This window comes from Ursus arctos, unplaced genomic scaffold, assembly GCF_023065955.2.
Source record: "Ursus arctos isolate Adak ecotype North America unplaced genomic scaffold, UrsArc2.0 scaffold_28, whole genome shotgun sequence".
Classification (NCBI taxonomy): domain Eukaryota; kingdom Metazoa; phylum Chordata; class Mammalia; order Carnivora; family Ursidae; genus Ursus; species Ursus arctos.
The window spans coordinates 233,954-261,910 of NW_026622963.1; the positions used below are offsets into that span (position 1 = coordinate 233,954).

A 27,957-nucleotide genomic window follows, 5' to 3' on the forward strand; every position below is an offset into this window, starting at 1 on the left:
CTGTTGGACAACAATGCAGACCCTGCCCTCTGCGTTGCATTCGTGCGATAGTCACGTGGAGTCTCTTGGTGCACGTGCATTGAACGTACTCACACCAGCGGAAGGGGACAGAGGGGGGAAGCAGGTGACTTTGTGTCACCCTGGGTCCCAGTTCCCATGCTTGACTCCCATGGGGTGATCAACTTACACTTTCCCAGGAGTAGAGTCCGGTGTTTTCCACCTGCACCAACATGGATAAAGCTCAAAGACATGCCATTGTTGTAGATGCCTACAGATAATTCCCTTTACATAAAATTGTAAAGCTGCAAAGCAATATATTACATATAGGCACACGTGGGAATGATAAACACCAGTTAGGGACACTGTGATTCCCTCCGGGGGGGGGGGGAGGAGAATGTGACCGGGGAGGGGCTTTCATTGTACCTATAATTGTCTTGCTTTAGCCAGGTAGTGTTATGCATTGTTTGATATTTATTTTCTGTCCCTGTGCAGACCAGAAGTATTTCATAACGGAAGTGCTGAAAGTGCCTACTTTTCACAGACGAGTGAGATACTGGTAGAAGCAACATATATTTTTGGTGTGTATGTGTTTTCTTTGCTTAACATTGTTAGTGCAGGGGCGCCTGGGTGGCATAGCGGTTGGGCGCCTGCCTTCGGCTCAGGGCGTGATCCCGGCGTTGGGGGATCGAGCCCCACATCAGGCTCCTCCGCTGGGAGCCTGCTTCTTCCTCTCCCACTCCCCCTGCTTGTGTTCCCTCTCTCTCTCGCTGGCTGTCTCTATCTCTGTCAAATAAATAAATAAAATCTTAAAAAAAAAAACATTGTTAGTGCAAATTCCTAGGCTGTCCAGTATTTGTTCCCTAAGAAGCCCATTTCTACACTGGGGACTTCCAAAGAAAGCGATTGCCTTTAGAGCACTTTTCCTGTAAAATGCACGTGTGGCTTATATACACACTCACAATGACTTGGGGATGCCGCCGTGCTCCACTTATGAATTGCTACAGAACACATCACTCCCAGAACTTAATGGCTTCAAACACAATGATTTATTTCTCCTACTATTGTGGGCTGGTGGGTTCTACTGGTCTCACCTGGGCTTCTGCAAGCAGCTGCTTTCAGCTGGCACTCAGCTGAACTGGAAGGTCCAAGATGGCCTCACTAGTGTCAGGCAGTGGTGCTGGGCTGTCCTTCAGCCGGCCTCTTACCCTCCAGGAGGGCAGACTAGCTTCCTTTGATGACATCCTCACAGCATTCTGAGTGACAAAGGCAGAAGCTGTGAGTCCTTTTGAGGTCTAGGCCCTGATCTCACGAGATGCCAGCTCAGCCACCTAACATTCGTCAAACCAAGCCACTGCCCTGATTAGAAGACAGGAAAATAGATCCTGCCTCTGGGTGGGAGGAGCTGCAGAGAGTCTGTGGCTGGATTCCATTCACCACACACAGGCATTAGAATATTTGTGTACTATTTTGAGATATACCTGGTGCACAGCACACCTAGAAAACAGCCTGAACTTCTACCATTTCCTTTAATTGGTTAAAAGAAAAAGCGTCCATCATTAAACTATCCAAGCACAAAAGTTTTAATTCTATTTAAACCTAGATAATATTCTTTTTTAAAAATAATATTCTTTTTTAATGGAAAATAAAAGGGGGGCTAAGGAGTGTCTTTTAGAGAGAATGATGAAATTTAGGCTTGCAAGTTGCATCTCCAGCAGGGGCACCTGCTACCACTTAATATTTAACTATGTAAGCCCAGACAGTGAGAATGGGTGGGATTTTGTAGTTTGGACCTTACCAAACACCATCTATTTGCTACACTCGTTTTTAGTTAATGTGGGATTCTGCATTCTAGGAAGACAACTTGACATATTTTTACTTATTTATTTGACAGAGAGAGCAGCAGCAGAGGGAGAGGGAGAAGCAGGCTCCCCACTGAGCAAGAAGCCCGATGGGGGCTTGATCCCAGGACCCTGGGATCGTGACCTGAGCCAAAGGCAGACTCTTAACCGACTAAGCCACCCAGGCGCGCAGGAAGACAATTTAAAGGACACGAAGTAAAGCTAAGAGGAATATAAGTGAGCAAAGGGGAGGCAGCTCCAACAGGCAGCAGGTGGGAGGGGTTTTACTCCTTCCTGAATGTAGCTGGGGGCTCGGGAGATGGGGTTGTTACGTGAAGAGAGACCGAAAGTATCAGGTTTGCCCCACAGACAAAATGTACGGAAGGGAACTAGGAAAGGGGACACAGCGAGAGTAGGAGAATCTTAAATGTTGAAAAGTGCAGTTTATGAAAAAGCTTGACTCCCAAGAGAAAAGAAAATTAATTTCATTTTGGAAGAAACTGTTCTGGAAAAATGTTTTCCTCTCCAAACCGTCTCCTCAATATGTGAGGCTGTATTCAGCTAATTCAGTTAAAACATGAAATGATTTACACACTCAGGCATCAGGGAAAGTCACTGGTAGAAGGGAGCGGGCGATTTTCTTGGGGGGAAATGACCAGTGACCAGAGCGATGCATAGAGTGTGGAGTAAAACCAAGCGCCGGGGAGCCGGGCTGAACACAAGAGAGAAGACGGTCTGTGTCCCTCGCGCACCTGAGTACGCAGGTGAGAGCGGTCTGAGTCCCAGGCCGCCGGAAAGGAAGAACACTGTGGGTGCAAGAATCTGCTCGCGTCCTCCCCACGGGGATCCTGCCACATGTGAACTGACCTTCCAAAAATGGGAAAAAGGAGAAAGAAGCACGAAGAAGACCCGAGACGTCGGCAGCCAGGACCGGTAGGGCTGTTCAGAGCGGGCGGCGGGCGTGCAGGATAGAGAAGTCAGGCCTGCCGGCGGCCGCATCCTCAGCCGCCCCTCCCTAGCCTTTCGACCTTGGGTGAGTGTAAGGTCTCTGAACTTCACGTTTTTAGGCTGTGACACGAGAGCCTAAGGTGCTGTGCACAGCGTGCGAGGCTGGGTGCTTAAAATTGTTCCTCGGGGGGCGCCTGGGTGGCACAGCGGTTAAGCGTCTGCCTTCGGCTCAGGGCGTGATCCCGGCGCTATGGGATCGAGCCCCACATCAGGCTCCTCCGCTATGAGCCTGCTTCTTCCTCTCCCACTCCCCCTGCTTGTGTTCCCTCTTTCGCTGGCTGTCTCTATCTCTGTCGAATAAATAAATAAATAAATCTTTAAAAAAAAAAATTGTTCCTCGGTACATTCCCAGTATTCTCTCCGGGAGGGCTCAGCTCTTGCCCTTTTGTCACACCTCCTGGCTGCTCGCAGCCCTGACATTTAAGCTTAGACTAGACAGGCCCTGACTCAGGCCCGGGGGGCTTTAGGAGCAGTGAATAGTTTCCCTTCTGACCGGGACCCAGTGGGCCCAGAGGCGCAAACCCCAGCACGGCTTCAATTTTTAAACATCTTACTGCCTTAAGAGGCAAAGGTAGGGGCGCCTGGGGGCTCCTTCAATTAAGGGTCCGACTATTTCCGCTCAGGTCAGGATCTCGGGTCCTGATCTCAGAGTCCAGGCTGGGGGTGGAGCCTGCTTGAAATTCTTGCTCTCTCTGCCCCTCCCCCACGCTCTCCCTCTCTTTAAAAAAAAGAAAAAGAGGCAAAGGTAAATACTTCCTGAGAGCCTCAGTAGATTTCCACCTGTTGCCTGCGTTTCTGCATCACTGGAGTGACACCTGCGTCACTCCAGGTGTAAAATGCTAAGTCTTTTAATGTGGATTTTCCTTCCCACGGACCCTTTAAAAATAACATAGATTTATCTATTTCTCTGAACGGCTTTTGCCAGGAGACAAGAGTAGAGAAAATGATCTGTTGAGTTTTACTTTTAAGCATAATCTCATCCTTGAATTAACTTTAAAAAATATTTACTGAACATTTACTATGTGCCAGGAAAATACAAGTGCTCACTGAGACAAAGAAAAGTGGAACACAGTTCTTGCCGTTGGAGACTTTCCGGTCCAGAGGAAGCTTAGTCTCCGATACAGTCACACTCAGGGACCGCCAACCAGGAAGCAACAAGGTAAGCCAGGGGTTTTGAAGGAAGGGTAGCATTTTCTCTAGACTTTTATCAGATCAACAACTCTCTCATAAAAATAATGCCCTAATAAGTAGTGATTTTTCCTTTCTCTGTGTTCCTTTACATATCCTTAATTTAAACATTTTGTGATTTTTATAGTATATTCACAATACCGTTTCGTGCTCTTCTAAGCATCAAGTTATAAGCATTTCCTTTTCCTAAATAATTCCCATCATAATTCCCATCTGTTGGTGAATGTAATTTCCTTTACCGTCCCCCACGGTAGGATAGTTGGGCTATTTTCAGTTGTTTTCATAGTTAAAGTTGATGGTGTAAAGGGTAACTTAATGCATGTAGCTTTTTTCTTCTTTAGTATCATTTTCTTAAACTTAGGTCTGCAAAGTAGGATGGATGGAGGTCAAGGAGCATGAACAGTTCTCTCTCTCAGTTGTCCCCCACCCCCCAGAAAAGTTGGGCCCATTTACAATGTCACCAGCAACCTGTTTCACCAATGTGTCAGCAATGGGTGATTTTGTGTGTTTGTTTTTTGGTTTTTTTAATCTGCTGATCTCATAGCTATGCCATGATGCGTCATGGTTATTTTATTTTATTTTTTTTAAAGATTTTATTTATTCATTTGACACAGATAGGGACAGCCAGCGAGAGAGGGAACACAAGCAGGGGGAGTGGGAGAGGAAGAAGCAGGCTCATAGCGGAGGAGCCTGATGCGGGTCTCGATCCCACAACGCCGGGACCACGCCCTGAGCCGAAGGCAGACGCTTAACCGCTGTGCCACCCAGGCACCCCGCGTCATGGTTATTTTAATTCACGTTTCGGTGATAACTCTGTTTCCACATTCTTCCTGGTTGTCCTCTCAGTGACGTCCTGCTCAGGTCCAGCGAGCAGGATTGGACAGGCAGAGAGCCGGTGAACGGGCCCTTTGGGGAGACCACATGGCTGTGGCAGGCGCAGAGGTAGAAGGAAGACACAGGCCGTTTTGAGGGGTGTAAGGTAGACCAAAAGAAGAACTGGTGGAGTTGAGGCTAGAAAGGAAAGTGGAGGCCAGTGTGTGCAAAAGTTTGCTTTGAATCCTGTGGGGTTTTTAGTCTCATTTGTACAAAATGCCTCATAGGAGCAAACAATGGGGATGGTCTCTTTTAACTCTGATGGATCCATGGGGCCAGCAACCACAACGGCCGGCTCCAAGTCCCCCTGTCACCTCTAGCCAACCAAACTCCTGCCCCCTGCCTTCTTTTGCACCTGGGGCCTGCTGCTTCCCTCGCTCGGGCCCACCTGCCTCACCCCCTCCAGTTTCACACTCCGGGAGCCCCAGCCTCCTCAGGGGCCACCCCACACTCCCTCTCAGTGCACAGTGTGGTTCTCGCTACTTCTGATTTGGGCTCTATCCACCTGACTCAGCCCGGCAGCCAGCATCGGTCCTGGACATTGGATCCCCAGTTCTGCACTCCCCCTGCGCCCACTCCAGTCCCCTTGGGACATGTTCTCTCTGTCCTGCAAGAGGGTTAAAAACCACCAGTCTTGGGAAAGAGGCAGGCACAGTGTCTTTCTGTGTCTACCAGGAAAACTGGGCAGCCTGAAACAGAACTGTGGAGGAGAGGAGTGTGTCAGCCTTTGAAAAAGCACCGAGGCCTTGGTTCCTGAGTTTTGTGGAACCTTATGTGATAGTGTTTGCAAGTATGAAAATCCCAGATGTGAAATAAGGCTCCCTAGACAGTGGCCTGGGAGCACCCTCTGACCCAAGCCTTGCACTTGTGACTTTCTATAAGCAGACTTTTTGATAGGAAGCCCTGGGTGCCACTGCTTCCGGCTGCATACATTGGGGAAACTTCTTCACCCCAGTAAGCCGCAGTCTTCACACCTAGGAAATGGGACTAATAAAACCAATGCAAGACGTTGTGAGGATTAAATGCAGGAATGTATACAGAGGCCTTCCTGCCTAGAGACACTCCGTAAGTGGTCGTCAGGGTAATTCGGGTTGATTTGGTCAGCCGCCCGCCTCTGGGCCTCTTCCGTACACACCAGCATGAACGCCGTTCATAACGTGGTTGAGCATCTGGCCCCAAACCCTCAGACCCCCTGCCCGGGGCCATTCCCTCCGACCGGATCTGAAGACCAGAGCTTCCTCCCAGACCTCTGCGGTGGGTCGAGATGTGGGTCTCCGGACGGCCGCCCGTGCTAGCGGCAGCACTTCCTCCAGGGCAGGCAGAGGAGACAAAACCAAATCTGTGGGCGCCAGTAGCGCAGCCCTCCCGTTAGCTGGGCCTTGATGGGAGGGGCTGCCCCGAGGGCCCGAGGCGGGGCTTTCCCTGAAGCCATCGTGGCTTCCACACCAGTTAGGGGTCTTGCCGCGCCTGGCCCAGCCAAATCTTGGGGGCCGAGGGGGGCGACTTAGCACGGGGTGCTCTGCTCAGCCCACAGGGCCGAAGTCATTGTCCCCGGTGCTCTGCACATGGGAGGGGGCCGCCGAGGGTTCTGCCCCCCCAGGGTGCTCTGTGCGGACAGGCGCTACTCTGTCTTGGAGGAAGGCGTGAAATCATGTCTGTGGCAGCGCTGAGAAAACAACAAAGAGCCACACACGTGTAGGGATCCCAACTGTGAGTTCGGGCGGGAGCCACACCCCGACGGCTTCCCGGGCCTCCGGAGCCTGTGCCGGCGGCCTGCTGGGATGCTGGAGCAGATTGCATGGTTCGCCAGGAGGTTCTCCAGCACCTCCTTTCTTTTCAGACGAGGCGGATTAAATCACATCCTCATCAGACTGGGTCTGGAGTAAGCCGTGTTGATGAGATCACTCAGACTCCAAGCTTGTCCCCACACTTACCTGTGCACACCCCTGAGGGAATTCTGGCAGCTCCAAAAAGTAGAAAACCAGTTGCTTTTGATCCTGGCCTACAGTTTGCTCTCATATTGTGGGAGAGCAATTATTAACTTGTCTTAACTTGACGTTCAGAAACATCTCAGTATCTGTTTTTTATTAACTATGTCCCACCAGACAGTGTAAGACAAATGGAGGGAAAGGTAAAGCTTTGAACATTATCTTCGGGACCAGCTGGAGGAAAATTAAGAAAGAACAATCATATTAGCATGTATTCAGTTCCTCCCTCCCCTAGATATTGTCTGCATTCTCCTTTTATCCTGACAGTAATGGTGGGACCTATTATTGCCATGTTTAAACAAATGAATCTCAGCTATTGGCATAAGCAATATTTTACCTGGTTTTTTTTTTACAATGAAAAGTAAATGAAGCTTTATGTCCATGTTTAGTAAAGCAATGGGGATGCTTTTCTCCCTCTACCAAAACACAAGTTCTGGTAAATGTGTTGGTTGCATGATTCTTGTATGTTCTTTGAATATTTCCCATTGGTTCTTCTTTGGGAAGGCTCCCTGCTGATATTTGCCAGGGCTAAAGCAAGAATGAAATGGGGGCTCCCTGGCCCACAGCTCGTGCTGCTGCTCTCTGCACCCTCTGTTCTGTTCCTCACAGCAGAGGGCCTGTATCTTGCACGCAGATAACCCTGTCCAAACTTCATTCTGTGCTCCCACCGGAGTCCCCCGGCTACCTCTTGGGCCCCTTGGTGTGCACAGCAGACACACTGCCCACCTTTGGGAGGGCAGATCTGGGGAAAAGTTCATCAAAGGCCCTACAAGAGGGCTTGGGATCATTTCAACAGAGAATTCCAGGGCCCCGGGCACCCAGAGCCTGATCTGGAAGGCGCTTCTTGTCCCTGGCCCCCCTTGACTCCTCCTCACTCCACAGGGAAGAGCCCAGGCATAGGAAGGCCTGAGCAGATGGTCCTATAAAGCAGAGTGTATGGGACGGGAACCCTGACTGCCTGACCCAAGGGCGATATTTAGTACCGTGTGCCGATGCCAGCCCAGCTGGGAAGCCAAGGGAAGAAGCATTGGCTGTCCTGGCCCCAGAGGACCAATAAGCACATCCCTGGACCCCAGTGCAAGTCCCCAGAGTGGAACTCAGAAGGACTGGATGCCCTTTCCACCTAAAAGTCTCCTTAAGCTGGCCTCAACCCACTGCTCCCAACTTATTCCCAGCATGTTTCCAATTAAGGAGTATCCTCCTCCCCCCAGTAAAAGGATCTAGGCCTGAAGCGGCTGCTGCAGACGACTTGACCCACGAGGCCCCACCAAGGACATAAACTGACAAGGTAAAGTAGCCCGAGACGACAGCCTCAAAGACCAGACAGAGGAACAGACACGAAAAATGGGTGCTCAGCTCCGGCTTCCATTCCTGAGTATAGTACCCGGACGAAGGTGTTTACAGACCTGGAATTTAGTGGGTGAGGAAATTGTGCAGAAGCAGGTCTCGAAACCTGCCACGTAAGTCGTGTAACAACTCTGAGCCTCGGTTCTTGACTATGAAACAAGGATAGATCTCCTCCCCGGGGTTTTGTAATGTGTACGTGGAGATAATGTAAACAAAAGTGTCTTATGCTATAAAGTGCTTCACAGACGTAAGGGGGTGTTGCTGGGTGATTTGGAGATCTTATCAAGTCACCTTTAAAAAATAGTTTTAACGTGGTGTACTTTGTATACCATTAAATTCACCCATTTGAAGTGTACAACTCGGTGATTTTTTTTCAGTAAAGTAACAGAGTTGTGCAACCCTCGCCACAATCCAGTTCTAGAACATTTCCATCACCCCAGAGGGACCCCTGATGCCCGTTTGCTGCAGAGCCCCCCGCCCAGCCTGAGGCAACCATGGATCTGGTTTCTGTTGCTTTAGATTTGTCCTTTTCTGGACATTTCCTATAAACGGAGTCTTATAATATGTAGTCTTTTATATTCGAGTTACTTTTTACAACATTTTATATGTTGTCTTTTCCTTTTCTACTCTGCAATTCCCAAATCACCAGATGATTTTATCCTAAAAGTTTATGTCTTGAATTGGCCTTTGAACCTCACTTACACTTCCCAAAAGAAATGATGTTTTAAGTCATGGTTAAGTTTCCAGGCCAACTCCCGATGCCTGTTTAACCCCAAGCAGAGCTGAACTAGAGTATAAATACTTCTTCCAGTCTGAATTTTGGGTCCTGGGGGGAGGGGGCCACGGAATACAGAAGGGACATAGGAAAAGGTCTCCTCCTGCTTTCCCCTGTACAAGGTGCTCCCAGTCACATCTTCGGCATGGGCAAAACTTCCTTGGGCACCTCTCTCTGCATCGGAGTGGGATCCTTGGATTGCCTGCACTGGAATTCATCATTCAACAGAAGCGTTTTGAGAGCCCCTGAGAGCCAAGCGTCTATTCTTGGGCCCTGTCCCATATTTGGGAACAGAATCTCTGCGGGTGGACCCGAGGAACCTGTCCTATTTTACAAGCCCTCCAAGAGATGAGAATGCACAAGAAAGTCTGCATCTTCTCTGTGGGACTGGCTGTCCCTGAATTTCGGAGGCCCTAAGCCCTCCAGGCCTAGGCTAGCCACCCAGTATTGATTACGTACCCCCTGCAATGAACAAAACGCCCTTCCCTCATGTAGCTCTTGTCTGCTAGATAATAAAAGAGCCTCCAGCATCCAGCACCGCCCCTGTGCATTTCTGTATTTTCCAGATTTTCTTGTCTAATAGTTTAAAATTAGAAGGAGGGAAAACATAGGCTAAACTGGATTCTACAGCCGTCCGTCCTTCCCTGCTCGGAGCCCTGCTATAACTGCACTGAATGGCTTGATCGGCTCCCTCCCTGTTGCTGGGCACCAGCTTCCGCAGGACGGGCTGCCTTTGCCCTATTCCTGCTGCCGAGCGAGCGCCGTGGCCGGCACGCAGTGCGCGCTCAGTGAGAACCTGCCGAGGGTGGGAAAAGAGAACAAATCTGGGGGCGCCTGCGGGGCTCCGCGGGAGTCTACTGGAGAGTCTCTCTCTCCCTCGCCCTCTGCCCCTCCCCCCACGCGCTTGAGGGCTCACGTGTGTGCGCGCACGTGCTCTCTCTCTCTCATCTTAAAAAATAAAGAAGACAACAAATCTGATTGAACAACTCAATACTTGGGGTCAATATTCCTATGCACTTGAAAGTAATTAAATTTTTCAGAGACTGTCTCTTAGTGCCACGTGGATGCCTGGTGAATCCCTGCAGTTTCTGACAGAAATTAAGGGAAAATAAAGAGTCCAGGCTTTTTGAAGAAAGATGATTTGGGGCCCAGAGGCCATTAGAGGCAGGCTCCTGCCCCTTCCCAGTCTGTGGCACCGTTGCAGCGGCCCCAAGAAATTAATATCCTGCCTCGCCTCACTACCATTTTTCCTTTGCTCTTGCTGTGCCCTGGGATTATGTCCCTCCATAAAGTGTTAGGACAGAGGCTTTGCCTCAGGCTCTGTTGTCTGAGGCAGTTAAAAAACTACATATATTTTATATATATTTATTATGTGTATATATAAATGATGGTAATATGTGTAATATGCATACATTTGTGTACGTGAATATGCGTGTGTGTATATGTGTGTGTGTGTGTGTGTGTACATGAGATGAACCTTGATCCATGAAAGACAGGAGGAGATGGTTATATATATATGTATACATTGTATGATTTTAGGAGATGATTTTAGGAGGGATATGTTTACAAATGTGTAAATTGTTTTTGAAAGAATACATAAGGAGCGCCTGTGCCTCAGTAGGTTAAGTAGCTGCCTTCAGCTCAGATCATGATCTCAGGGTCCTGGGATCGAGCCCCATGTTGGGCTCCCTGCTCAGCAGAGAGTCTGCTTCTCCCTCTGCCTCTGCTCCTACCCCCTGCTCGTGCTCTCGCTGGCTCTCTCTCTCTCTTTCAAATGAATAAATTTTAAGATCTTAAAAAAAAAAAGAAAGAACACAGAAGAAACTGGTAAAAATCATTGCCTCTACAGAGGAGGAGTGGCTGAGGACAAGTAGAGAGAATTTTCTGTTTTTCTTTTTGTACCCTTTGCATGTCAAACAGTGTGCATTTATTGGGGGTTTTAAGGCACATTTAAAATGTTTCAAAGGCAGTGAGCCTAGAAAGGCCAGAGGCCCTCAGGAGAATGCAGAGAGTGCAGAGTAAGTCATGTAGAACGGCCCAGATGACCAGACAACAGATGAGAGACGTGATGTCCCAGAAGCCAGCATGTGTTGCACCAAAGCCGAGTCAAATGGATCACATTTCAGGGAGTAAACCAGGGCAGGTGTCTCCCTCCACTCTGGTGATGACACATAAGCCCCCAGGATGAAGGAGGACAGACACCTTAGGGAAAAGAAGAAAGAGGAGAAAATACTGACTTCACCGAGCTTAAAACTAAAATGACCTGGAAAACCCTCAATTGTCTGAATTTGCCTGGAATTGACTGCTGGCTTGTTGTTACTGTTGTATTTCACTAGAAGGCAAGATGGGAGCTCATGGTAGTCTTGGAAGTTACATCACAGAAAGATAAAATTAGGTTTTCTTTTTTGGATATCTGAAGTTGTAGCCTAGAAAATATAACACCCACACACCTGTTGGCTGGTTTAGTCGTCTCAACCACCCTTGCAAGGTTGGTATCACCCACATTTTACTGATGGGAAAACCAAGACTTAGAGAAGTTAAATGATTTAATTGAGGTTATACCACATCTAAGTGTTAGAGTTGAGTGTTAGTGTCAGACCTAGGTGCTTTTTCCAAGAGAGACTCGCACATCTGCCAATTAAAAGGCTAGTAGATGGGGCGCCTGGGTGGCTCAGCCGTTAAGCGTCTGCCTTTGGCTCAGGTCATGATCCCAGGGTCCTGGGATTGAGCCCCGCATCGGGCCCCCTGCTCGGCAGGAAGCCTGCTTCTCCCTCTCACACTCCCCTTGCTTGTGTTCCCTCTCTCGCTGCCTCTCTGTCAAAATAAATAAATAAAATCTTTTTTTAAAAAGGCTAGTTGGCTTTTAACTAAATGATGCTTTGGGGTTGGGAGTAGGAGAGACTGAAACAGGAGAGGAATAGGAAATATGGAGGGAAAGATGTGAAGCCCCACCCCCACCCATCTCTGTTTCTCTTTCTCTTGTCTGACTGGTTCCTTCTCCCTTCAACACAATTTGATCTAGGTGTGTCTCCCACTCAGCCCGAATTCCTGGTGACCCAGGGTTTTGGGGGCCTGATTTGAGAAGGCTTGAGTTGACAAACTAGACCATGGATGTCTGTCATTGCCAGAGTGTCCCCCAAGGGACAATGATGATCTGGGTGCGTCTTGATGGTAAACAGTCATAGGCTGTTCTCTCGGTCTGACTTTATAAAATTCAAAGGATTCTGCTCCCAGCTGGTTCTGTGTGATTGAGGAGCAACAGTATTCCGGTGGCAAAACCTTATGGATTATTTATATAAAAATAAAAAGGATGCCTGAAACTATGGAAACTGGAACTCTCTGACCTAACTATGTTTAGTAATAGGAGAGCTTCATGTTTACCAAACACTTCCTTTCCCTTGGGCCCCAGAGTTACTGACTCCATCTTCTGTTGGTCTACTTATTCTCACAGTTATTGGGAGAGGGGTTTTAAAATTTCAAACGATAACTGTGGCTTTGTCTATAACTCCATACAGTTCATCAGGTTTGCTTCATATATTTTGAAGCTCTATTAGAAGGCATGCAAATGGTTAAGATTATTGAATTGAATTGATCCCTTCATTATTTCATTACTCTCTTTATCCCTGGTAATATTCTTTCTCTGAAATCTACTTTGTCTGATATTCATATAACCACTCCAGTTTTCTTTTGACTAGTGTTAGCATGGTATGTTTTTTCTATCCTTGACCTTCAATCTATTTGTGTTTTTATATTTAAAGTGGGTTTCTTCTTGATAGAGTCGAGTCTACTTTCTTATCCAATGTGACAGTCTTTGTTTTAACTTGGGTATTTAGCCCATTTACATTTATTGTGATTATTGATATGGTTGGCTTTAAATCTATCATCTTGTATTTTGTTTTCTGTTTTTCCCATCATTTTTTGTTCATTTTGACCTCTTGTTATGCCTTTTATGGGGGCTAATTAGATATTCTTCATTATTCTATTTTTCTCTCTTTTCTTGATTTTTTAGGGAAAAAATTGTGCTTCTTTAGTGACTGCTTTAGGGTTTATAGTATACATCTTTAACTTGTCACAGTTTAAGTTCAATTGATATTATACCACTTCATGTATAATGTAAGAACCTTATAACGATATACCTATGTATAATAGATAATATAATATATATATGTATGTATACATATGTATACCTATGTGTAATATATAATATAATATATGTACTTATAACAGTGTACCCTTCTGGATTTGGGTATTGTTGTCATAAGTTTACTTCTAAATAATGCCATTATTATTTTTGCTTTAAGCAATCAATTATCTTCAAAGGAGATTTAGCTAAGGAGAAAAAAGTCTTTAAATTGCTGACATAGTTGTCATTTCTGATGCTCTTTCTTCTTTTATGAGGATCTACGTTTCCCTCTGGTATCATTTCCCTTCTGCTTAGAAGACTTCCAATGACATTTCTTGTAGAATAACTCTGTTGGTGATGAATTTTTTCAGCTTTTGTGTATCTGAAAAAGTATCTTACCTATCTTTCTTTTTTCCTCTTAAAATTCTTTTTTTTTAAGACTTTGGTTTTTTTAGAGAAGTTTTAGGTTCACAGAAAAAATTGAGAAGAAAGAATAGATATTTCCCATATACCTCCTGCCCCCACACATGCATAACCTGAATGGTACATTTGTTGCAATTGTACCTACATTGACCCATACAATCATCCAAAGCCCACAGTTTACCTTAGGGTTCACTCTTTGTGTTGGAATTTCTATGGGTTTAGACAAATGTGTAATGACATGTATTCACTGTTGTAGTATCATATGGAGTATTTTTACCAGCCCCAAAATCCTCTGTATTCTGCCTTCTCATTCCTCCCACTCCAGCTCCAGGCAATCTTTTTGCTGTCTCCATAGTTTTGCCTTTTCCAGAATGTCATATGGTTGAAATCATACAGTACATAGCCTTTTAAGGTTGACTTTTTTCGATTAGTAATATGCATGTCTTTTTATGGCTTGATAGTTCATTTCTTTTCAGCACAGAATAATATTCCATTGTCAGGATGTACCATAGTTTATTTATTCATCCATCTATTAAAGGACATCTTGGTTGCTTCCAAACTCTGGCAATTATGAATAAAGCTGCTATAAACCAAGGGGTGTGATTCTGGAACATATAGTAAGAATATATTTAGTTTTATAAGAAACCTCCAAACTGTCTTCCAAAGTGGTTGTACCATTTTGCATTCACACTAGCAGTGAATAAGAGTCCCTGCCGCTCCACATCCTCACCAGCAGTTGTCAGTGTTGACAATGTACCAGATTCTGGCCATTCTAATAGGTATATAGTGATATCTCATTGTTTTAATTTGCATTTCCCTGATGACATACAATATGCTGTATCTTTTCATACACTGATTTACCATCTGTATATCTTCTTTAGTGAGGAGTCTGTTAAAATTGTATTCGGGTTTTTTTTTATTACATCTCGTTTTTCTCTTATTGTTGAGTTTTAAGAGTTCTTTATAGGGGCGCCTGGGTGGCTCAGTTATTAAATCTGCCTTCAGCTCAGGTCATGATCCCAGCTTCCTGGGATCGAGCCCCACATCGAGCCCCACGTTGGGCCCCTGCTCAGCAGGGAGCCTGCTTCTCCCTCTCCAGCTCCCCTGTGCTTGTGTTCCCTCTCTTTGCTATCTCTCTCTGTCAAACAAACAAACAAACAAATAGTTCTTTATATATTTTGGATAACAATCCCTTATCAGTTGTGTCTTTTGCAAGTATTTCCTCCCAGTTTTAGGGCTTGTCTTCTCATTCTTTTGATCATCTTCATTTTTTAAGATATTTTCATTGAGTATAGAATTCTAGTTTGACAGTTTTTTTTCTTTTTAATAATTCAAAGGTGTCATTCTTCTGTCTTCTAGCTTGCTTTGTTTCTGACCAAAAAAATCTTCTGTCATCTTGATTTTTGTTTCTCTGTAATACGTGTTTTTCCTCAACTGTTTTTTATTCTCTCTTTATCACTGGCTTTAAGCAATTTGATTGTGATGTGCCTTGGTATTGTTTTCTTCATGTTTTTGTGCTTAGGATTTGTCAAGCTTCTTGGATCTGTGGGCTTATCATTTTTACCAAATTTAGAATATTTTGGCCATTATTTCCTCAAATATTATTTTTGATCCCCTGGGCCCCCGTTCCAGGGACTCCAGTTTCTAAATTACACATATGTTAGGCCACATAAAATTATTCCACATTTGATTGATACTCTAACTTTTCCCTAGTCTTTTTTTTAAGTTTCGTTTTGGATAGTTTCTATTGCTAGGTCTCCAAGTTCACTCTTCTTTTTTTCTGCAACGTATAATATATTAGCCCCGGCCAGTGCATTTTTCATCTTGGACATTATAGTTTTCATCTCTGTAAGTTCAGTTTGGACCTATTTTTTATCTTCCATGTCTCTACTTACCATGATCAGTCTTTCCTCTAGCTTCTCAAAATAGAGAATATAGTCCTAATAACTTAAAAAATAGTATATGTGAATTCTATCATCTGTATTCTTTCTGGGTCAGTTTTAACTCACTGATTTTTCTTCTTATTCTGGATTGTATTTTCCTGCTTTTATGCATGCCTAGTACTTTTTGTTTGGATGCCAAACATTGTGAATTTCACTTTATTGGATATGAATGTTTTTATATTTATATAAAAAGTTCTGAGTTCTGGAATGCAGTTAAGTTACTTGGCAATACTTTGATCATTTCAGGTCTTATTTTTAAATTTTGTTAGGCCAGATCAGAACTGCATTTAATTTAGAGTTAATTTTTTCTCCCAAGGCAGGACCTCCTTAGTATTCTAGTCAATGCTTCTTGATTTGTAATGTTTTCCACACTGGCTGTTGGGAACAGGAATTACTTTTGATCCTAAGTGAGCTCTGAGTACTCTTCCCTCAAATCCTTAGGGTGGCTCTTTCTCTTGTCTCAGCCAGATTCTTCACATGCATGGGCTGACCACTACTCAAATGTGTACTCAGGGGGCACCCTTTGCAGATCTTCAGCATTTTCTCTCTGTGCAGCTGTCTCCCCTCTGCTACTCTGCCCTGTGAGCTCTAGCTTCTTTGGCTTCCCTGGACCCCATCTCTGTTTAGCCAGCTCAGAGAGTGCCCTGGTCCCTGCCTGGGCTCCCTCCATATGCCACAGCCCATGAGCAGGCAATTGGAGTGTTCATCTCATTAGTTCTTCATCTCATTTCCTGCCAGTGTTTCAAATATTTTGTCCAGTTTTTAGTAGTTTTGCATGGAATGATAAATTAAATCCTTATTACTCCATCTTGAATAGAAAAGGAAGTCTTTTAACTAACATTAAGTGCCCTTCTGTGCTTATGGGGACAAAGAGAGGACCTTCCCATGTGGCTGGTCCATGACTGTGAATCCTTAAAGCAATCCAGCAGGCCTATACCCCCCCCCCCAGGACTCAAGTACAGATCCACCTGACCTGGGCACTCTTCAGAGGCAAATGTTACACGACCTTTTTTTTTTTTTTTTAAGATTTTGTTTATTTATTTGACAGAGAGAGAGACAGCCAGCAAGAGAAGGAACACAAGCAGGGGGAGTGGGAGAGGAAAAAGCAGGCTCCCAGCAGAGGAGCCTGATGCAGGGCTCGATCCCAGGACCCTGGGATCACGCCTTGAGCCGAAGGCAGATGCTTAACGACTGAGCCACCCAGGTGCCCCAAATGTTGCACCACCCTTAAATTGACAGCCAAACATTGTGTCTGGAACAACAAAGAAAGAGGTGAAAAATCAGTTAATAAGACAGACCCGTAGTCCTATAAGGCCACTCGATCTGTATCTTTCCTCATGACAAGAGGGAGGAGTAAGCTGGTGTTGATGCTACCCCAAAACTCCACCAGTGGTGAATCACTAGGCCCCCAGTAGCATAATACCCCATCTAGGAACCTAACAGTTTAGCCCATAGGCCATTCCCCTCAGTTGGGCCATTTCTTTTCATGCTATTTTGTTAGCGGTTGTCGCAAAGAATCATGGTTACTTTACTTTGATTTTCTGATGGCCCCCTGATCAGACTCATTCTCTAGAGCGTGCTAGTCAGTGGGAGATGCACGGAGCAGCAGGAGGGCATCTGAAAGCTTCGAAATGCAGAATTTCAGGTCCCAACCCAGACCTACCAAATCAGAATCTGCAAGTTAACAAGATCCCCAGGAGATTTATATGCAATTAAATTTTGAGAAACTCTGCTCTAGAGGAAGGATTCTGAGGGTCCATCTGTGATAAAGTCCATCTGGCTCAAAACATTTCCAGTATGAGGCTGTGTGTCCAGTGTGTCCATACCTTCAATCTTGACCTTACTACAGGGCCTCAGTCCAACCCCTAGTAGAGTTAAAGACATGTCTTCTGTGTAAACCAAGAATGCTGCCTCTGGCTATTTACCATAATGGGGCACCTGGATGGCTCAGTAGGTTAAGCATCCAACTTTTTATTTTGGCTCAGGTCATAATCTCAGGGTCGTGAGATCGAGCCCTACATCGAGCCCTCCACACCCAGTGTGGAGCCTGGTTCAGATTCTCTCTCCCTCTTCTTCTGCCCCTCCCCCCTCTAAAACAAACAACTCCAACAACGTGTACGCAAAGAGACTTGTACAAGAAAGTCCGTTGCAATATAGTTTGCAGCAGCAAAGAATTGGAAACAACTTGGGTGTCCCATAACAGGAGAATGGATAAATACATCACCATATATTCATTGTCTTAGTTTGAGGTCTCCCTAAAACAGACCCAGAGACAAGGCCACAAGTACAAGTAGTTTATACGGGGGGTGAGCAGATGCGTGACAGATGAAGAAGCCAAAATGGTGTGTTCTTATGGCAGATAAGGACATGGTGCCCAAAGCCCCCTTTAGGGAAGGCCTCGCTGCCCAGCTGCAGGGGTTGGGATTAGCAGAGGGTCTGCCTCAGCTCCCAAGAGCAGCTTCACCGGATGTCATGCCCTCCCAGGCAGCTCACAGCCGGGGACTGAGGGAGGCAGACATTTTGGATCACTTGGGACACTCTGAAGGTTGCTACTTGCTCCTGAGCTCCCTGTGGGTTTGCAGGTGTTAATTCCTAAAAAATGCCTTGTGCCCAGGCTATAATTCAGCATCTGCTTCCAGAGAAGCCAAACTGAGATGCTATCAAGCCTGTAACTCCTGTGGGCAAGTAATGGAGCTTAACCTCTGGGGACCTCTGGGAGCTGGTGCAGGGCATGTACCCCAGAGTGGAGCAGGGGAGCTGGAGAAGGTATCCACGAGCTCGCCTCAGGCATGGATGAGGCCTGCTCTGGGAGCTGATAAGTCCCAGCCCTCTGCCTGCCCCACTGGCAGCACAGCGGGCTCCAGCAGCCAGAGAAAGCCCTCCGGCACTAACGTGGGTGTGGGCCAGTGCAGCCGGGCCTGTGTGCTGGATCTGGGCAGGCAAGGTTCCTGGTCGGTACAGGGGCTGCTAAACATCATACAAAGAGTAAACAGCAAAAATGAATGAAATATTTGTATCAATGTGAATAAATCTCACAAAAACAATATTGAGTGAAACAAGCCAGTTGCAGAAGGAGATTTACAATCTAGTGTAATTTATGGAAAAGTTTAAAACATGCCAAACAAGAACAAATATTTTTGAGAGTTATGTATTCGTAGTAAAAGCAGAAAATACGATGAACAGCAAATTCAGGCCAGTCACGACCACTGACAGGGAGGGGTGGGATTAGAGGTTACACACAGGAGGCCTTAAAATAAAACTGTATTTTTAAGTGTTTTGTTTTTTATGCCAGGTAGTAGGTATATATATGACCATTATATTCTAAATTTTTTGTATGTCTGCAATTTTTTAAATTAAAAAGTAATAACCAAAGTAAAATCTTACTGGAAGAATCTAAATGATCTTAAGGATTAAGGGTCTTTTTTAACTTTAAAAATGCATCTATAAAAGGGCACAAGAAAATGTAATAGTAACTGTCATTGGAGAGTAGAAATATTTCCAACTTTATACCTTCTCTGAACCTTTTTTAACATGAGCAGAAACTGCTTTAAAAAAATAATAAAAGCACCTATGATTCCACCAACTAAACACCATTATTTTCTTTTTTTCTCCTCTTTTCTTTCTTTTCTTTTTATCTTTTTTTTAGAGAGAGAGCATGAGAGCACGGGAGGGGTAGAGAGAGAGGGAGGGAGAATCTTAAGCAGGCTCCACACCCAGTGTGGAGCCCTTCGTGGGGCTTGATCTCACGACCCTGAGATGAGAACCTGCGCTGAAACCACAAGTTGGACACTCAGCTGACTGACCCAGGAGCCCCCATTTTCTTTTTTTCCCAAGGCAGTAAAGGGAAGGGCAAAATGGGTGAAGGGGAGTGGGAGATACAGGCCTCCAGCTATGAAATGAACAACTCGTGGGAATGAAAGGTGTGACATAGGGAATCCAGTTAATGCTGTTGTAATGGTTTATATTCTTCTGGCAACCACAGTTTGTTGTCTGTGTTTATAGGTCTGTTTCTGCTTTTCTTTGTTTGTTCATTGTCTTTCTAGATTCCATGCGTCATATGGTGTTTGTCTTTCTCTGACTTATTTCACTTAGCATCATACCGTCTAAGTCCATCCATGTTGTGCCAAATGACAAGAACTCATTCTTTCTTTTATGGCTGAGTGATAGTTCGGTGTGTGCGTGTGCGTGCGTGTGCGTGCGTGTGCGTGCGTGTGCGTGCGCGTGCGTGCGCGTGTGTGTGTGTGTGCGCGTGTGTGCCACATCTTCTTCATCCATTCATCAGTTAGTGGACGCCTGGGCTGTTTCCTCATCTTGGCCATTGTAAATAATGCTGCGATAAACATAGGGAGGCATGTATCTTTTCAAATTAGTGTTTTCATTTTCTTTGGGTAAATACTAACTAGAGGAATTATTGGATCGTAGGGTAGTTCTGTTTTTAATTTTTTGAGGAATCTCCATACTGTTTTCCACAGCGGCTGCGTTCCCGCCAGCAGAGCATGAGTGTTCCTTTTTCTCCACGTCTTCGCCAACACTCGTTACTTCTTGTCTTTTTTGATTCTAGCCCTTCTGACAGGTGTGAAGTGATATCTCATTGTGGTTTTGATTTGCATTTCCCTGATGAGGGTGACGTTCATGTGTCTGTTGGCCGTCTGGATGTTTTTTTGGAGAAATGTCTATTCAGGTCTCTGTCCATTTTTTAATCAGATTATTTGGGGTTTTTGGTGTTGAGTTGTATAAATTCTTTATACATTTTGGGTGGTAAAGCTTTATGGGCTCTATCACCTGCACGTAGCTTCTCCCACCCCATCGATCGCCGTTTTGTTTTGTCGTTGGCCTCCTTCCCTGTGCTAGCTTCATTTCCATGAATCCCTTTCCAGACTTGCCCACACACGTACGCAGCGCTGAGCTGCGATCATACTGCATATGTACTTTATACTCTACTTTTCTCACTCAATCATCTATGATAGGTCTATAAATGTTTCTCCATTTCTATGTGGTCTATAAAGAATCGTCATTTTAATGCCTGCATGGTACGTAGCCGTGTTGGTGCGTTCAACCAGTTCTCTATTTTGGACATTTATGTTGCTTCTAAATTTTAGATATTGAAATAACTTTATGACAAATATACTCATGCCGGTTTTTGTTTATGTTAAATATAACCTTAGCAGGATCCCAGGGGTACAATTACTAAGTCAGGGGGTGTGACTGTCTGTGTGGAATTTTGCCACAAAACACATAAAGCTTTCCCTTTGACAATGGCTATTTACTTAAAGCCCTGGGCCCTCCCGAATGCCTAGGAATCTTCATTTTAGAAATCATCTATTTTGGGCTTGTTTTTGTTTTACTTGGTGGTGGGGAGGCTAAAGAAGACAGCTCAGAGGAGATGGGCAAACCCCAGTTTGCCCAAAGAAATGTCTATTTTGTAAGGGGCATGAAGAATTTAGGAGTAAGGCAGACCTGATTTCTGGTCCTGACTGCTACTGCGGGGTTGTGCGGCCTTAGGAAAACAGCCCTTTCCGCAAAGACTGAGTTTCTTCACCTCTGAAAGAGAGATCTCAACTCTGTCTACCTCATGGGTCTGTTCTGAGGATAAAATGAGAAAACGCACCGAAATACTGGATGTGGAGCTTGGCCCGTGGTAAGTGCTCCACAGATCCGGGCTGAAACGAAGATCAGCAGGAAAGCCGCCCGCGGCCCCGTGCATCAGAGGCACGGCCCAGCCCTGCTGGGGGGAAAGCCGCAGAAGCTGGACCCACAAATCTGCCCCGTGACAAAGTAGCTTCCTAGATGAAAGGCTGATATTTCTCAGTGGCTCTGACGCTGGTGAAAATTAAATGATTTGAAGAAAGGGGAGGGAAAGAAACTTCTGGGAACTTACGAGCCTGTATTATTCATTGTAGCCCAGAAATGAGAGGAAACTGCTGGTCCCTGAACAACTATTATGTCCCAGGTGTGTCACGGACACTCGCTCCCCCAGGCCTCCCTGCTGTGTGAGGAAAACTTGGAATCATCTAGGCAACCCGTGTTTGCACCCTTGCCCTGACCCGCACAAGCTGGGGAACTGCACAAAACTGTCAGTAATGTTTCCTCGTGTGTAGAATGGGGGTGATTATCATGCTGGGAAGAAACCATTTCTGTATGAGCGACTGGCACAGAGCGGGCACGCAGTGGCCGCTGTAACTGAAACTTGCCCCAGCGCTGAGATTGGGGCCGGGTCTCTTGCCTCCAAAGCCCACATTCCCTCTGCCACCATTCTTTCTCTCTATGCAAATACCACCGTCTGTGAGATACAGAACCCTGGAGAAAGACTTTTTTTATTTTTTTTAAAGATTTTATTTATTTATTTGAGAGAGAGGGAGTGCATGCGAGAGAGAGAGCACGAGTAGGGGGTAGGGGCAGAGGAAGAAGCAGACTCCCCACTGAGCAGGGAGCCTGACTTGGGGCTCCATCCCAGGACCCTGGGATCATGACCTGAGCCGAAGGCAGATGCTTAATTGACTGAGCCACCCAGGTGTCCTGGAGAAAAATTTCTGTTGATTCCAGTAAAGGATTCTTCTGGGCGTTTTTTCAGAGCGTTCTATAATCGTGAAATTCCTCTCTCCACTCATTTCTGAGTTTTCTTTCTTATTCAAGAGCTCGAAAAGAATGGAGACCCCAAAATGTATAAAGATTTACCCCAGATCAGAACAGCCACCAGGGGCAGCACCTGGGTGGCTCATTCGGTTAAGTGACCTTCTCTTGTTTTCAGCTCAGGTCATGACCTCGGTGTCCTGGGATCAAGCCCCCCATCAGGCTCTGGGCTGAATGCAGACTGTTTGAGATTCTCTCTCCCTCTGCCCCTCCCTGCGTGCTCTCTCTCTCTAAAATTAACAAATATATCTTAAAAAGAAGAAGAAGAAGAAGAGCCACTAGGAACAGAAACCCTGATATCCTCGTGTAGAGCTGTCCCCACCTCTTCTTGGGTGACAGCTTCCCCTGGAATAGCTGACATTCACCCAGGGGAAGCAAGCTCAGAGAAAAGTAAAGCTGCATTCTAAAGCCTTGGGGATATTCCCACACCTTGTTGAACCTGTTTGGTTAACAGATAAGGAAACTGAGGCCCATTCAGTCACGTGGGTCACGATTGCTCCATGCTTTCGTGTCTGAAACAAAATTACTAACCACCCTGTTTCTGGTAAACAGTGTTTGAGGTCTCACATCAATATGAGCGATCCTACATGAGAACGCCTCTCGCCGTGCAGTTAAATCTCCGCCTTTCTAGAGTAATCTCTGCCCGAAATACGCCGTGGCTGGGACGGCCCGTTGCGCAGGAAATGACCACGGCTCCACGGGCATGTGGAAGTCTGCATCAGGAGAATGGAAGGAAACCTCACATATTGTATCTTTCCAGTACCAGACTTGATACGGGGCCTCCTTCTGCCAAACGGTCGCTCTTCGCCCTGGTCCCCACGTGAGGGGCTGGATCCCCCACACTAGGTTGTTTTCAGCCCACAGGAGCCGGCTGAAAGAACGGACTCTGCTCACAGCGGGTACCGCACTTTGCTGTTCTTAGCCTCGGTTTCCTTCTCTGGAAGATGGGTTTGGTCATCTTTCCCACCTCCAGTCCGATGGCTGGCAATACCATCTGTGGACTGCCTCCCACGCTGGAATCTCCATCGTCAGCCTCTCTCCTGAGCTCTAGATTCATGCACATGACTGTCCCCTGGACCTCTGCTCTTGACGTCCAACAGTCAACACACCCCAGTGGAGCCTTCCATTTCCTGCCCCTCCACACCCGCTCCTCCCCTCATCTGCCTCTTCCCTGTGACACCCTCAGCCTCAGGCCAAAGACCCAGGGGCCCTAACTCCTCCTCTTCTTCCATCAGCTAGCTCTGCCAGCTTCCCCTACAAGCTGCATCCAGAACCTGACTATTTCTCACCGCATACACCGTGTCCACCTAGACCCAGCATTTTCTGGCCAGGAACCAATGGATCCCTGTATCGGAATAATGTTTTTAAGTACGTAAAATGCTGGGGATTACAAAGAAAACCAATCACATTGAAACGTAGTTATTAAAATACTTTAAAGAACAGACTTACGCCTGGGTGGCTCAGTCAGTTGGGCGTCTGACTCTTAGTTTCCGCTCAGGTCATGGTCTCTGGGTCATGAGATTGAGCCCTGAGTCAGGCTCCATGCTCAGCGGGGAGTCTGCTTGAGATTCTCTTTCCCTCTGCCCCTCCCCCCACTCATTCTCTGTCTCAAATAAGTCTTTTAAATAAACAATAGACTTACAATATATTAATATATGTGCTTCGTTGGTACCACATTAAGTGAAAAGATCTAGTGGCAATTCTAATAACTATCATAATGACAAAGTAGTGATGAGTATAAGCAATATTTCTAAATAACTTGCGGAAACTGTATGTAATGGGTTGTAAATCCATCTGTGATTTCCACTGGTGACAAAGTCACGGGCACTGCTCTTACTGTGATCTGTTGCCTACATTTATCATTGGGGGGAATGCTAACATTAGTTAGAGGTTCATAAAAATAAAGCCATATATATGTACATATGTATATATGTGTGTGTACACACACACACACACACACACACACACTGCCAACTCCCGTCTAAGCGCAGGAACTCCCTGAATTCCGGATGAGAACACCTGGAGGGGCGCCTGGGTGGCACAGCGGTTAAGCGTCTGCCTTCGGCTCAGGGCGTGATCCCGGCGTTGTGGGATCGAGCCCCACATCAGGCTCCTCCGCTATGAGCCTGCTTCTTCCTCTCCCACTCCCCCTGCTTGTGTTCCCTCTCTCGCTGGCTGTCTCTATCTCTGTCGAATAAATAAATAAAATCTTTAAAAAAAAAAAAAAAAAGAACACCTGGAGTTTTGCAGGAGCTTACAACCTGGCCTTCCTCAGTCCGTTTTCCACACGGCAGTCCCAGTGACTGCTTTCCTACGTATGTGATATTATATCACTGCCCTGCTTCAAGCCCTCCAAGAGTGTCCCATCCCTGAAAACAAAATCCGAAATCCTCACCATGGCCAACAGGGCCTAGGTAATCCGGCTCTGGCTACCTCCCCTCCCTCATCCCTACCACTCTGCCCTCACTCGTTCCACGCCGGTAGGCCCACAGGCCCTTCACCCAGGTGTGCTCCTCTCTCCAGGAACCACGTGGCTCCCTCACTTCCTCGGGACCTCTGCTCACACAGCCCCTCCTCGAAGACGCCTCCCATGGCCCCCTCCCCGGCCGCTCTGTCAAACAACACAGCCCCTGCTCTCAGTCGCCCTGTACCCTTGCGCCCTGCTTTATGTCCTTGGTGGCTTGTATGCCTACCTGAAATGCCTTACATGTGTATCTCTGCCTTTCTTGTCTGTCCTCCCCGCTGGAGTAGAAGGCCTTATTCCCCATTCTTGGGGGAAAACAAAGCCAGCCCTGTAGAGAGGACTCTAGATTGAACGAGCAGAGAAATGTAAGGTCCAGACTGATGCGCCATGGGTGTTCTGGGCAGGGAGAGTCAGTCAGGGTAGTTTCTGGAGAAACCGGAATGTAAGCAGGACCCCTACCAGCTGAAGTTGTCCTCTGCTTCAGAGCCCCGCTTCATATGCTCTGGCCCCTGAGTCACTCATGTTAACATCAGACACCCCATCTCAGAGCCCCCAGAGGAGAGAAGGGCCCCAGGCAGGAGGAAGTCCTGCAGCAGCTGCCTCCGAGGGCACCGCGTGAACTCTGCTGTTCCAGTGCGATCCCAGGGCTCTCGGCTCCCCTCCCCCACACCTCATCGTGCTCTCCATGAGGAATGTTGAGAAACAAACAGGGCTCCCCTCGCCATGACCTCATCACAATCCCAAAGGCCTGCCTCTTCATACCATCGCCCTGGGGGTTAGGGTTTCAACGTATAAATTTCCGGGGGACACGTACGTTCAGACGCTAGCCGGTGCCACCGTCCTTTAACGACATGTGCTCAGCCGATGCCCCTGGAAGTGACTGCCGTGGCTTTACAGGCTCACCTCTGGTCTTGTCCTGATCCCGGCTTCTCTCTCTCTCCTGGCCTGGCCTACCGAGCTCTTGATTTCAGGTCTTGGCAGAGCCCCAGTGACCTTCAGCTCCCTCCAGCCATCATGCTGCCCATGCCCCAGATCCGCAGAGCTGGCCCGCCGGCCACAGAAGAAAGGGGCCGCCCTCCCCTTTGATGGCCCGCCACATCCAGAAACAAACGGCAGCAATCATCTAGCTTAAGTCCCAGCCTGATTGACCAGGTTTGGTTCCCAAGTATCGACTTCCCTTCCCAGGCCTCTGAGGAACCTGGGCTGGGTGGAGGGGTTGGGTGGGGCTGGCCCTCGGCCAGGTGGTGTGACACCGCCAGGGAGCTGTAAGCCAGGATTTGGGGTGAAGTCAGGGTCTTCCACCGGGGCCAGGTGGAGAGGGAGACACCAGGCCGGAGAGACAGGCCTGGCAGCCTGGATCTCCTTAACCTACATAGGCTAAGAGTACAAGCAGAGGTCACACACCCTACGCCTCAGTGTTTTAAAATTATAAATCACACTAACAAAACATGGAATAAATGTGTTCTCCTCCTACCTTGGCACCACTATCTTCATAACAACATGAAATTCCAGGTTCGGATTTAGAACGTTCACATTCCCCAAAGCTCCAAGCCCAAATAGGGCAGCAGAGGAAGGCCCCCTGCTTGTAGGTCCCCCGGCCCAGTTTTCTTTCTGTTGCCAACTCTGTCTCACACCACGAGGGGACTTCAGTGAATGCACCTCGACTCCCCAACCCCACACACCACATACTCGCAAACAACTGCCCCGACGTCCCCGCAGCCCAGGATAAATGCAGAAGCAGTGTAGTCGGAGAGGTCATGCAGGCCCTGACACTGGACTTGGAGGCGCTGGGGCCGGGAATGTGGGAGTTCACGGTACTCTGAGGAGTGGGGGACACAGCCGCTTGGCACCATGAACCCTCACCCCATGAAGGGCAGTGCCAGACAAGGGCCGGAGCAGGCTGTATAAAGGGTGAGGCCCGGGGCAAGTGCCCCCTTCCTCAGGTCTAGGGGTGGTACGTCCCCAGGCCCCACAGCGGAGCCGGCAGACGTGGAAGGGTCCTGGGGAGCCTGCAGCACTTGTCTGAGGTGGGAAAGGGGAGGGAAAAATCTGTTTAGAGGGTGCTAAGGATGGAGCTGTTAACACATCAGAGGCAAATCCAAACTCCTCTTTGGCTGTTTCTAAAAATCTTCCCTTAAATCTTCCCTTCCCTCAAGATTTTGTTCCCATCGAGGATCTTAAAAAAGAATCCTCTGCAAACTGTTCCAAAACACTCTGTTGTGAAGCATTCCAGTATGTGGCGAAAAACTAAGCTGTGTGGCTTGCTGGCTTCGCCATTCACAAAATATTCTATCCATCCAATTAAAAAATTGGAACAGGATATTTAAACTTTCAATAGGTACAGGCAAGAACAATGAGCCATGAATTGTTGCTTTTAACCTTGTTTTTTAATTATGACCAGTTTAAGGGAGAAATGCCAGGGGAAGTGGGAATGAAAAGGCAAAGTAATTTTTTAAAAATAAATGAAGCGAGGTAACTCTGGGAAGGAACAGAGATGTGTACGCAGACGATGAGAAAAAGAAGCAGAAGACCTGCCTGCACACGTGAATGTTCTCCAGTTGTGCCTTTTACGACACTCGCTACTTTGAATCCATGTGGCATTTTTACAACCGCAGCGCCAACAGCGATATCCTCTCTAAGTACTTGCTGTGTGAGGTGTATGAACTTGTGTGACAGACTTCTGCTTCCTCAACCCTTTCTAGAACTGTCTGGGCATGAACCTCCAGCCCAGTCACGGAGGTGGTTCCTCTTAAAAGCATTAAGCAAGCGGCAGGGGTCAGGCATCTGAATCAGCAGGACTCTCTTTTGTCACTATAGCAACCAGTCCCCCACAATGACTAATTTTTAGATAGGACTGTGCCTTTTAGCATGTGACATCATATTGCCTCTAGGGGTCCTCCCTATAGCCAAGGGCAAGTGCCCATGCTTGAGAAGAAACTGGAGAAAGGGGAAACTGCTTGCCTGGGGTCTGAGAGCAAGTGAGTTACTGGAGATGTGGGCCCAGAACGAGGAAGCGTGCAGGTCTTCCGCCTCCGGGCGCCGTGTGCTCACCATTTTGCTCCCACTCGCCCTCCCCTCCCCACGCCCCCCACCCACTCAGAGGAGAAGAGCTTGGGGCATCCATGTTCCCGACAGCCAGGTGACTCAGGCGCAGATGCCTGACTATGACAACAGGGAGGCATCATTCTGGGCTCTTCTGATGAGAGGTTGTAGGTGTAACCAGCTCTGTGCGGTAGGGGAGGGCCCAAGAGGCAGCTCTAGGACGACCTGTTTCCAAGAAGCCAAGAAAAAACAGGGTCTAATGGTGCCTTGAAATTAAACGCATGACATCCAGGTGGGCCAAATATGGAAACAAAA

General features: G+C 46.9%; 1 long non-coding RNA gene across 1 annotated transcript in view; it reads left to right on the top strand.

Annotated features, from left to right (window-relative positions):
* Nucleotides 1-27,957, top strand: part of LOC130541932 (uncharacterized) — a 49,921-nt gene that overhangs the window by 20,842 nt on the left and 1,122 nt on the right. The window contains exons 3-4 of the long non-coding RNA XR_008956045.1: nt 493-578; nt 3,876-4,005. This is a non-coding gene — a long non-coding RNA (uncharacterized LOC130541932). The remainder of the gene's footprint in view (nt 1-492; nt 579-3,875; nt 4,006-27,957) is intronic.